This window comes from Triticum urartu, chromosome 1A (assembly GCF_056163025.1).
Source record: "Triticum urartu cultivar PI428250 chromosome 1A, HENAU_Tu73, whole genome shotgun sequence".
Taxonomy (NCBI): domain Eukaryota; kingdom Viridiplantae; phylum Streptophyta; class Magnoliopsida; order Poales; family Poaceae; genus Triticum; species Triticum urartu.
Genome location: NC_141873.1, coordinates 549,402,908 through 549,415,048, shown reverse-complemented (window position 1 = coordinate 549,415,048; position 12,141 = coordinate 549,402,908). Strand labels below are relative to the sequence as shown.

The following is a 12,141-nucleotide window of genomic DNA, read 5'->3' as shown; positions in this document are numbered from 1 at the left end:
GCCCACCGATGGTAAGCAACCCAAGTCCGGCCGGGTGATCTCTGCTTGTCTGGCCGGGTGGGACATGCATGTAGCGAGTAGCGACCCATCCCGCCCGCCGGCTAATGCTGCTTCCTCCATCTTGCGCCGCCCGGCCGGCCGGCTAATGCTAATGATGATGTGACGGCGGCGTGCCTAGAGTCTTGCTTGCATTCCTTTCCTTTTACCTTTGAGGATATTTTCTTTTGCTTCTTGTCTGGATAGATAGATGTCCAGTACGTGTCTTGATGTTTCTGCTGTCTTGTCAAATACTCCCACCTTCATAGTAGTAGATCTGACCATCTCCAATCGTTTGACCCCTACACTATGAGTTCCCAAATGCCTTACCGGCAGATCCAGTGAAATCACCAATATACATCGGAAATCCGGTGTTTTTTTTTTATTGAAAACGAGAGTTTCTTTTCATGTTCAGGTGCGTGCTAATTCCCAACACTTGGTCAGAGTCATTTCGAGGTACCTAGAAAAGTATGGGTATATTTATTTCCCCCCTGTTGAGCTCACTCTATTTTTGGTTCAACGTGAGAATATCTTTAGCTATGTGTGAAGGTCGTTTGATACTAGTACTCATGCCCTGTTTCCTGAAAATTTTAGTACTTGTATTCATGCATGTCCTTGTTTGAGGCCTTTAGGTCAGGATGCCTACGATGGTTCTGCAACATTGTGTAATAGTCCTGATTTGTTTTGTGAGTATGTGCATTGTCCCGCACCTCGAAAATAATTTTACTCCCTTTTGATGGATTCTGCTGTTTCTAGGAATCGAAAAAAAACAGACACGGGGATAAAGCAATTGGTTCGAATGGGCCACCACACCGCAAACAAGGTATGATATCAATGTTGGGTACTGTTATTATAGTCCAATAGACAGTCTATTTTGTTGATCTCACCCACCAATGCACTACTGAAATTTAGTGTATTGCAAAGTCCCACCTTAATTTTGATAGTCTAAACACCTCAAGTAAGTGCATATTCACAGACTTAGTTTTATACTTCTAAATTTCAATAGCTTTGGTTTGTAGAGGGCCTAAATGCTCATGTTTTTTTTTCGAAAAGGAGGAATACCCCTGGCCTCTGCATCTCTTGATGCACACAGCCATTTATTAAAAAAAGTATCTCAAAGGTTCCAAACAGAGGTCTCAAAATAAACAAAGGTCATGCTAAGCAAAGAAAAGCCACAAGCGGCCAAAAATAAAAATCACAACCGGCGCCAGAAAGACTAGGAGACTAAACGTCTATCCTATTATTGGACCGCCATCCAAACCGGTTGTAAGTATCCCGTGCAACCATCTCCCATCGGCTGCACCCAATATCCATATGCTCCCTGTGGTCCGCACGACTGAGTAATCACCACGTACGGATCCAAGTAGACGCTCTGAAGATGACCTGCAAAAAGTTGGTAATAGTTTGTCTGTTAAAGGCAAGGTCATTGCGGCAATTCCATACAGACCAAAGTAATGCACATGCTCCCACTCGGATATGTGCCGCGGACTTTGGCTCCGCTCCAGCCAACCAGTTATCAAACAAATGTGATATCGTGAGAGGTGGAGTTATGTTAAATGTAGCATGAATAGTTCTCCAAAGCAGTTTAGCAAGTGGACAATTGATAAATAGATGTTCTATTGTTTCATCCTCATCACAAAAGCAACATCTTTTACTTCCTTCCCACTTATGCTTAACTAAGTTATCTTTAGTAAGAATGACACCCTTATGCACAAACCACATAAAAACTTTTATCTTCAAGGGCCTTAACTTTCCAAATATGAACCGTCCTCGGGATAGTCCCGGTATTAATCAAATCCGTGTACATGGATTTAACCGAGAAGACACCTGAGCTGGAAAGCTTCCATTGCATAGTGTCTGGTACATCCGAAAGGTTAACCTCCATTAACCTACGCATGCTAATTGCCAAGCACCAAATTTCTCTTCCTAACGTGCAATCTTTTAAAGTTTCCTGAAAAAGGGAAATGTAGCATGCATTAGTTTATGCTGATTGCAAAATTAAGAGGGTGACATTCTGCAAATCCATAGGAGTAGATGTTATGGTTCAAAATGTGCATCTATCCAACAATGTCAACATATGTATCCAGGTTTTTCTTAATTTGAACTTAACACTTCTATCGTATCTGGTGAATGGTGTTCGTTTCTTTGGCTTGTTCTATGGAATATGTTGTATGTGCTACAGTATCCTGTGGAATGTTTTGCCTAAACTATATATTGTTTTATGGTAGGTTGCAGCTTGAGCTACGTATTGCTGGAAACAAAGGGTAGGAAGATATGCCGGACCAAAGTCCGTGACGTTCCCAGTGCTGTCAGAATGTATGTTCGCTTTAATTTTTTTAACTGATGGTTTTGGCGAGTGACTACCACATATACTAGCTTGATCCAAGACTGTTTGTGTGTACATAATTCTTCTTGTTTTGTGTAGCATACTATCTCCCATCACTGAATCTAGTGTATACTGTTCTTGGTTGGGCTTTGGACTGTGTTATACATAAATCTTGTTGCAATCATGTTTAATACAATGACACTTGCCCAATCCACTTGAAAATGAAGCTACTCCTCTGTTTCATAACACTTATTCAATACTATCAAGCACAAGATCTGAGGAAATAGCTTGTGAAATTGAACCAACATTCATTCCATTCCAACTGTTCAAACTCTTTGTTCTGAATGCACGAACATTACAAAAAGACATATGTAACTGAGACAATTATCGTCATGCTAACCCTTGTTTGTCTTTTCGGACTAGGCCTACTACTATAGTTGATATCTTCGTATGAATTCAATCAAAGGAAATTAAGTTTTAGTTATTATTTTTTGTGCTGAAGTTTTAGTTAGATAAATAACATGGCAATACAAAGAAAGAAAATCAAGTGGCATGAGAGGGTTATCGAGGAAGCAACTTTAACATGGTATTTGTCCACAACACCATCATAAGCCGCATGGTACACTCAGGTTGTTGAAACACAATGATGTTTTGATCAATGTTCTTGTATATAAGTTGCCATGGGCCTTCAACTAGTTTTTGTTAAAAAAAATTGATGGGAGCATTCTGTGCGTGCTATTTATGCATTTATATGCTATCTGTGCATTTATGTGCATACATGTTTGATTTTTGGACTGGTATTTATGAAGTCAGAACACTGGAGTAATTTATACTTTCCTTGTACAGTCCCTCTGTTTGGTCAATTACTAAGTTCGTGCCAGTTAGGGAGTACAAGCAGAAAAAATTCCTGAAATTTTCACTGGTCCCTGATCCGGAAGATTATCATCAGACAAATGAATGGGAAAATTTTATGAGTTACCTTCGCGACAATGGGAAGGTAAATATTATCTGCACTGTATATTCTTTTTTTTTTGTGAGGAATGTATATTCTTTTTTTAAATTACCCTTCTAAGGAAACACATTCCGAGTATTGGGAAATCACCTAGTTATTGTCCTATGAGATTTAATACTTAGGATGTTGGTGTCGGACATGGTTTGATGTAACAGAGACATCTAGACTAAGAAGTATAAATTTATGGGGTGAGGGAGAGGGATAGTATTTTGTCAGACTTAGCTTGCAATTAACTAAAATTTAACTCTCGGCATTGTTTCTGTTGCCTAAGAAGTATGTTCTATTTTGTTATACCACATTCTGGCAGCTCCATTTTGCTGTCTGTAATGTGAGGTCCCTTGTTTTCCTCTAATCTTTTTTGTAGGCCGGCTTTGCTAAACACGGTCTGTCACCTTCCACATTTTTTATCCTGGAGATTCTTTCTCTGCAATGGTCTTGTATGAGACTGAATTGAAAGAACATGGTGCCTGCAAAAATATGGCTGGGATATATGGTGAGAGTTTTTCTTTTTTTGCAAGCCATTTCTCCGCTGAAATTATTTGTTATTAGCTCAGCGTCGTACTGTATTCTTCCCTTGTTTCATAGTGAGAAGCTCATTGACTAAGATATCTCTACACTAGCAGTATATGCATTTTGGTGACAGCACGTTGTATCCTAAGAGTCGGATTTGCTTATTTTTTCTTTTTACTTTTTTCAGTTGGATGTGCATCATCATAGGCCATGCCTGCTGTCAGATCTTGGCTTTATTTTGTTGGCTTATTGACTGTTCTTCACTTATCTGCTGTGCCAACAGGGAGATCCAACACAAGTGAGGAGACTTGTGATAACATACCATGTATAAAGGAGATGAATTTTTCACATAAACACCAAAATCCATATATCACAGAATCCTCGCAGTTCAATTCTGTTGAAGATGGTCCTAGAATTTTAGATCCAGCAGTGAACAAGAGAACATCTACACATACAAGAAATTTTATTAAAACAAACCCTAGCTATCTCCGAACACTTGGTCAAACACATGCTGGCTGGATCTTTGGAGCAGTAGCAGAGCTCATAGATAACTCCAGAGATGCTGGTGCATCCAGGTAAATCCATGCCTTCAAGGTGTTGTATCAGATTTTTTGTACTTTTAATTTGTAAATCATTTTTCGGGGCCAGTTTGACTTCGTGAGGGCTACTTTATTCCCAATTGTGTAAGCTTAGTTAGTTTGGAGGATATTTAATATCTTAAGACACACCCTGAAGATTATTTGGAGCTATTTGTTATTTGATTGCACCACTGATTTGTTCTTCTTTTATTTCCTTATTAATGGAAGATTGGATATTTCCATCCAATCTATGTTTTCAAAGAAAGCAAAAGGAAAAGTTCCTGTCTTATGTGTATCTGATGATGGCCGTGGAATGACTTACGAGGAAATGATGAGAATGGTCTCATTTGGTCACGACAAACCTAATGAATACTGCCAGGATCAGATTGGGAGGTTTGGAATTGGATTGAAGGTAAACATCCGTGTTAAAATCTTGTCAAATGGTCTTATTCTTATGCTTTTCTGGGTTCCTGGTCATTGTTGCGATCCATGTTATCAATGACCTCTAAGTATTTCAATATTTTACATCAATTAGATGCTGTACTGCTCTGATTCATTTGAAATATGTTACTGAAACTGGCCTGAGTGTGATAAAAGTATGTTTATTTATGTCAGTCTGTAATTCACTATTTAATTCTGTAATGGTGTTGGGTAAATGAGGACAGCACAAGAATTCCACCGGTTGTCTATTAGTGCTCTTCCTATGTTTTCTATGCACTGCCAATGCCATGTTCCAAAGTCGCTGCTTTACCTTCAATCATTTCTGTCTTGTGTAACTAGGAATTTCTAATGTTAAACTGCCCAAGCAATAAACAGTTGTGCTACATATTTTGTAGAGTGGGGCTATGAAACTTGGGAAAGATGCACTAGTGCTTACCCAAACTTCAACTTCCAGATCAGTGTCCTTTCTTTCCCAGTCTTTCAATGACAAGAAAGATGTAAGCATGTTTCTACATACTGCCTTCATTAATTGTCTATGGGTATGTTAAGGCAATAACAGTATTATTTGCTGCAGAATATTGAGATCCCTGTGGTGACATATTGCAAAGAAGGACAATACATGGAAGTTGATTTGGATGTCCATTCTAAAGCTGCTGCAGAGCATAACCTCGATGCAATCAAGGAATTTTCTCGGTTTAATGAGTACTTCATTGGAGAAAAAGTGGGGTTATTTGGTGAAGACGGTACTGGTACACAGGTTTATATATGGAATTTAGACAGATGGGGTGAAGATTACGCCTTGGAATGGAACCCCGAGAACACTGATGAAAATCCTGCTGGTCATGGTAACGGAGGCATATTAATCCGTTCAAAAAGAGTCAGATCACGTCCAAGACAGACAAGTAAAGATGTATGTAACTTATCATCAACATTATTTTTGTAATTTTTTGAGGCGATAAATGACCTGCAGATTCATAATTGAAGCCAGAAGGGGTGTTGCATTGTTCTAATGGTTTCTATACAACTGGAGGGATGAGTGGGCTCTTATGCTTGTGCACACCCTAAGTGGAATAGAAAAATTGGTAGATTTAGGAACTGGATGGGATTTCGGTGGCATTCCCTTTGTACATTTAGGACACAATATGTCAGTGTGTAGTTAGCCATGTTTTGCTAAAGCATTAGTGACGGTTGTTATTAATTTCACTATATTATTTTTCCAGTATCTAGCACTAATTCATTTTTCATATTCTACAAGGTGCCATTGGATTATTCGCTTAAGGCTTATCTAGAAGTTATGTTCCTGAATCCTCAGATGAAGATCACTGTCCAAGGTTCTCTGGTATGCTGTAATACTCATATGTCATATTTCACTTATGTTGTAGCATGTTATATTCATGTTTCATGTTTTAGGTCATAACCCGTCATTTGGAGAAAACCCTTGATAAGACGTCTGTTATGTCCGGTGAAATAAAGGGAAGGACCATCTGGCTGACGCTGGGGATGAGTGTTGAAGAATATGATAGAGTTAACTGTGGGATGTTCTTGTTTTGGCATGGCCGTCTAATAGAGGTGGGTTTAACCATTGTTGTATTAAATCACACGTAGTTGACTATTACATGCATTGTTCCACCCTGACCTGTTCCATATTAGAATTAATAAGTCATCGCATGCTCACATTTAAAGCTAATGTTAGGGTAGAGATATGACACATCTATAAACTGCTACACTTCTGTTCAATTACATAGCACATATATTTTCTTCATTACTTGCTACGATAGAGATGGAGAACGAATCTTAGCCCCATCTTTCCGGGCATTGAAAACTACGTTGAATGTAATGACTAGCAACCATTACCAGGAAGTGGATTGAGCTTTAGTGTTGTACACAGCACACAATAGATGCTTGCGTTGTTTCAGCAAGTTGTTTGCACTATTTGTCATGCATTTTGTATTTGTTTTAACTTTGATTTTGTGTTCTCTTCCCAGTCTTACAAACGAGTTGGTGGTCAACAGCACAGTCCTGACGTTGGGCGTGGAATGATAGGAGTTGCAGATATTACCGACATCATTGTATGATTTGTTTTTCAAGTTCTTTGCTCTTCTCTTTTCCTGTTTGTTTACCCTTGTATCCCTGGCATTAACTTCTTGATGTATTTTGCAGGATAATGAAGATGGTAGTACTTGGGTTCTTAACAGCAAGCAAGGGTTTCAAGATTGTGAAATGTATGTCAAACTGGAGTAGTGGCTCGGAAGAAAAGCAGATGAATACTGGGATACAAATTTTGACAAGCTTGAATTGGTATGGATGCATGATTTAATTTATATTGGAAAATATCTTACATATATTGTCCTGAAATGCATTATCAGATCTCTTTTGCATTGTAAAAGGACAAGAACGACAATGCTGGGTGATAACTCTGTATGCCATAGATTGTTAGCAGACAGCTCTTGATCATGCCTTTACTGAGAAAAAACAATACTCTGTTGTCATGCATTCATTTGAATATTCTAATGAAAGTATTAGTCATGATGAGGTGGGATGGTAACACGGTGGACAGCGTGAGTTACCCATTCATGCCATCATGATAGAGACAATCAATAACAATTTGTGTTACTATCCATTCAAAACCTACCAGGTCTTCTGTAAATATGGTAAAATTGACATACAAATATAGATGTGATATGCACGTCCCTTTTTCTGCATGGAATACATGCATACAAATCTATCAGTTCTTTAGAAAATACATCTACTTACATGTATGTAATCATGCCATCAGAGATTTAGTGTCAGCAGGGATGGGGGTTGCATTTCCATCCTCTCAGGAGCTAAATGTTTATCTTACAGAAGTAATAAGTTATCATTTTACATTATGCATTGTTCCGTATTATTCTAAAGGATTATTCACTGTAGTTAACTTTCTTCATCTAGAGAGAAGACTGTGAGCACATCGAGGCTGTTGCTGACTGGGTTCAGTGCAACAGCTGTCGTAAATGGAGAGTGCTGAGAGTGGGCTTCGATAAAGACTCTCTGCCCACTGAATGGTTTGTATGTTGACAGACTATTAAAGTTACCAGCTTGCAATTAGCATATCATCGCTACGACATTTTTGCTATGGTGGCCAGGGTTTTAAATTCCTGCAACTTTTCAAATCGTGACCAAGTTCAATTTCATAAAAGAAATGAATCCTGTAGCATTTTAACTTCAAATAACTTAAATATCTTTTCATTGTTAAATCCAGTTATCTTTTCATTTTAACTTCAAATAACTTAAATAACTTTGTATCATGAAAACTATAAGACTTCAGAACAGGAACTTGAATTGATACAATCATCTTGCTGTAGCAAAGTTTATACAGCACACGTGTACCTTTTTGACAGGTCTGAGGTGTTGATGCTGTGAACTTTCAGGTTTTGCCACATGCCGCCTTTCAATGGGAAATGTGAGATTGCACAGCAACAGATGGAAGTTGGGGTGATCACGGTTGCTGCGAAGAGATCTGGTGACACAAAGGTAGCCCAGCCGAAGGTTCAAAGACTCCGTCAAGATGAAGATGTTAAGGTAACAACAAATCCAAAGCTTCATTCTTTGTGAAAGTCTTGAGTCATTAATTAGTACGTAGTAAACTTCATCCATTTTGTAAGTCAAGTCATCAAAAGTAAATATGTCTTTCTTTGTGGGAGATTAAGAGTAAATAGTTAATCCTGTTGTGTGACCAGAATGTAAGGTTAATCCTGCCATCAACTTACAAAGAGGGGAAAAGGCCTTCCAATGCCAGGAGCTGTGAAGGTATGCATGCTCTGTAGGCAAAAAAGAAGCCATGAATCTGCAAGAATGATAGTTTTTGTAACCCCTGTTTTTAAATTGTTTTTTCTTGCACGAGCTAATGATTTGCTATCATATGATTCAGAAGATAATTGCTCACAAGCCGAGTCTGATAGGCCATTGAAGAGGCGGTTGAGGGGGAACTGTAACAAAAAACGGGGGAACTGTAACAAAAAACGGTGAATGATAACGCGCGGTAACCGTCTTTTCCTTAGTGTAACCAAGGCCTTAAAGTTTTATTATTGCATCATTTCGCTGACGACATTCTTTGATTTTTCAGGAGTTTTCAGGCACCTTTGGTCAACGAAAATGGAGCTGCAGATATCTGTTGATTCCATAGGACGCTTACCAGTACCTTTGGAAGATTCTGCAAAATGGATGTAATATGCATACTTTTCTTAATCTGATCACAAGTACCTGTACCGAGACATTAGAAACGGAATGCTTTTGTTTCGTTTATCGTTGGCCTCTTTTAAGTAAAATGTGCACTTAAAGCATCTCCAACGGCGTACCTCAAATCGGACACACTAGACATCTGTAGGCGCGTCCAGACTCATCCGTGGATCTGGATATGAGAGCCGGCAATCCAACCCTGTGCAAGGGACATGGCATTTTCCATTAATACTTGGATTTTTTTTCTCATGGCGAAAATAAAAACTAGTCTAGCCTGCTCTTTGTTGGATGTGGGCAAGTGTCCCACCTCCGACTCTTTGCCGGATGTGGATGGTTTTGTCTCCCATGTCCTACTCTTCATCCACCTTCTGGTCATGGACGTCGTCACTCAAGGCAATGTTTTGGCAGAAACGATGTGGAGCTGCCGATGTTGGCAGTGTTTTCATCCGCGATCGCATGCGCTGCCTCCTCATCCACCTTTGCTTTGGTTAGAAAATGAAAAAAAAACAGCGGTTACAGCTCATTATCATTCATCGCTGCTTCTTACAGTTGATCTTATAACCCCTTGTCAGCCTCTTCTTACAGCGGAAGAACCAAAAAGACCATAGTTAATTATCTCAGCAATATAACTGACTTCGAGTAATCTATGCAACCAATCTAAATTCTGAAGCACTATCTACCAGCAATAACATGCGAGAACTGCACACAAATGTAAGAAGAACATGAATTGGAGACAAATACCACAATGTGCAGTCTCTCCACATTCGGAAAGCATAGGAAGGTAGGGCATCCTCTTGACGTCATTACAAACTTCAAACCACACATTTAGAGCATCTACAGTCGGACTTGGCAAATCCCCTCAAACGCCCGCGGACGCGTCCGGGCACGTCCGCGGGCGCATCCGAACGGACCCTCATATTTCCTTCCGTGCATCCACATATCTCAAATCCGGACTCTCAAATTCATGCAAATACATGCACGTCGATCATGCAACACAATGTCGCACATAAATAACAAATGTTGGTATCAAGCATACATAGTGTTTACATAAAATTTATTTGAAGTGCCAAACCCAAGCATTGCCTCCTTGGTTGCCATTGTGGATTCACATGTGCTCCACAAGATCATTGAGTAGCTACGTGTGCATCTGCTGATTTCGAAGATTCTGATGCATTCGCAGAAAGTTCATAAGCTGAGCCATATCTTGATCTTCTGGGATTTCAACTTGTTCTCCGAGTGCTTCGAAATCATGGGTTTGGGCTACACCATCGTCCTCATCCTCGACAATCATATTGTGCAGAATAACACAACATGTCATCAGTTGTCACAAACTTTCTGATTCCCATATCATTGCAGCGCTCCACACAATTCTCCAACGCCTGAAGCACATCAAATGCCCTCTCCACGTCCTTCCTAGCTGCTTCATGCATTGTTGCAAAGTGGCTCTGTTTATTGCCACACGGCTCGGCTATGGTCTTCACAAACGCCGTCCATTGAGTATAGATATCATCGGCAAGATAGTACCCCATGTTGTAGTCCCGGCCGTTAACGGTCTAGTTGCACGGTGGTGATTCCCCATTGCAAAGCCTCCCGAACACCGGAGATTGTTGAAGCATGTTGATGTCATTGTGAGAACCGGGCATTCCAAAGAAAGCATGCCAAACACTACTAGGAAAAGGGCTATAGATAATATGGACACTAATGACGCACCATACATGTGGTGCGCCACTACTATCACTACAAAAAATACACTTCCGTGATGATACGTGTTTGTCACAGTAGGTCGCGTTTTTTGTCATGCATGTACATCCATGACAAATTTATGACAGAATCAAGATAGTCATACCTGTGCTGTCGTAGAAGTGTTCCATGACATTATCAAAATTATCATAACGGAAGTGTCCACTTCCATGACGATAAATCGCGCGTCACAGAAGTGCTTTCATCAAGGGTGACCGACACGTGGCATCCACCGTAACGGAACGCCGTTAAGCTATCAGGTCGGGTTTTGGATCCGATAACCCGTTAACAGCCCCGACCAATGGAGATTTTCCACGTGTAAAATCATCATTGGCTAGAGGAAACACGTGTCGGCTCATCGTTGGGACAGAAGTCATCCACTCACTGGACAGAAGGCGCCTATGATACGTCGACACATGGCACGGCCCAATAGTGGCCCATTCCTGTGAAAAGGCCGGCCCGTTTGACTTGGTCAAAAACTGGCGGGCCGGCCCATGGAAAGCCTGTTAACGGGCTGTTCGCATATAGCCCATTTACAGCCCGCTAACCCAAGGCCCGTTATGCCCTATCCGAATTAGGCCCAGTAGCGTCATCTGGGCCATCCAATATGATTCCAGCCCGTTTTCACTTCTGACCCATGTATAGCCCATGACGTCTTTCGGCCCATATGAGGCCCTTTGTAACTCTTGGCCCATTAGCGGCCCGTGCTGAAACTGGCCCGTAATGAGCAGTGTATTACTTTACACTCATTAACGGCCCGTGGTGAAACTGGCCCGTAATGAATAGTGTATCACTTTATACCCATTAACGGCTTGTTACTTCGTTGGGCCGTTTCCAGCCCAAGTTAACTTTCGGCCTTCTGAGGGCCCATTTATTCTTGGGCTCATTTGCAGCATTCGCTTACTTACGGCCCATTACTGTCATTTTCTGCTTGTGGGCCAAATTCAGCTCGTCGTTACAGTCGGCTCGTTTGTGGACCATTAGTCTGTTGGGCCATTTTCCTAGCATCACCAAATACGACCTATTAACGGCCCGTTAAGGTCAGCCCATAAAACGTACGATTTCCATTAAAGGCCCGTCTACGGCCCATTAAAGGCCTGTACAAGACTCATAAATGAGTCGGCGGCCCATGGATCCTACGAGACGTAGAAGGCCCATGGATCCTACGAGACGTAGAAGGCCCATGGATCCTACGAGACGTAGAAGGCCCATGGATCCGACGGCCCGTGAAGGGCCATGGTCGGGCGAGTTGGCCCCCGTTTGAACAATATAGCATATTCAAA

At 40.7% G+C, this 12,141-nt stretch overlaps 1 pseudogene; it reads left to right on the top strand.

Annotated features, from left to right (window-relative positions):
* The first annotated feature begins 1,841 nt into the window (after nt 1-1,841).
* LOC125538589 (uncharacterized) lies at nt 1,842-9,109 on the top strand (annotated as a pseudogene).
* The last annotated feature ends 3,032 nt before the right edge of the window (nt 9,110-12,141 follow it).